This window comes from Galeopterus variegatus, unplaced genomic scaffold, assembly GCF_000696425.1.
Source record: "Galeopterus variegatus unplaced genomic scaffold, G_variegatus-3.0.2 Scaffold2375, whole genome shotgun sequence".
NCBI classification, from domain to species: domain Eukaryota; kingdom Metazoa; phylum Chordata; class Mammalia; order Dermoptera; family Cynocephalidae; genus Galeopterus; species Galeopterus variegatus.
Genome location: NW_007728486.1, coordinates 306,087 through 307,083, shown reverse-complemented (window position 1 = coordinate 307,083; position 997 = coordinate 306,087).

The following is a 997-nucleotide window of genomic DNA, read 5'->3' as shown; positions in this document are numbered from 1 at the left end:
CTCACCCTCTTTAATCACCTAGAGAATATTCCACATCTACCCTGTGCAGAACCTTTCCACCCTTAGAGCCTACATCACCCAGCAGTGTCATTGTCTAGCTGTCCTCATCACAGACACTCACAGACCTCCTCAGTACAGCCTTACACTCATCAAGGATTTATCACAGGGTTCTGTGTCTGCTTCTCAATATGGACACTTCCACAAACCTAGGAGACATTAAGTCCCAGCCAAAACCCTGAGAATCTCAATTCTAATGACAACAGGCATCTCCCCCAACGTGGAGTGGATTTGGGAATCAGTAGAACACCTCCACCTCTGAAATCTTAAACACCAACATCCATCCCTCTGGCCACAACCTCCAGATAATTCACTCGTTCTATATTCTCACTACACCTATCCTTTGCTGTCCTCAAGAACTTTAATCTTCTGTTTAATCAACTTTCTTTTATTTTGCTAAATTTATTTGCTCATCTTTTTAGACTATATCCTACGGTATATGCCAGCAATATTAGTTTTGTGGTCCTCTAGTGCTTGTCACCATGACATCCCCCCAAAATCACAAATTCTAGATGTCCAAAAGAGAATTAACATCTTTCCTGAAATCTGTTCCCTCTTTAGTATTCTGCCTTTTAGCAGAGTATCCCAGAGAGGGGAGTCAGAAACCCAAATAAATCAGCTATACTACTTCCCCACATCCAGTCAAATAGCAAGTCCTGTTAATTCCAGATCCTACATATTCCCTATATCTGTCTCTTTCCATCCCCACTGGCTCTGCTTCAATTTAGGCACTTTTCCGATTATCAAAATACCAATTTTAGTCTTTAATCCATTCTCCATTCCGCCACTGGAGTGATATTTTATAAATGGCAATCTGTTTATGGCTTAACTAGTCAAAATTATTCAAAAGCATGGGCTGGCCCGGTGGCGCACTGCTACAGTGCGCCGCTTGGGAGCGCGGCGGCACTCCCACCGAGGGTTCGGATCCCACATACAGACC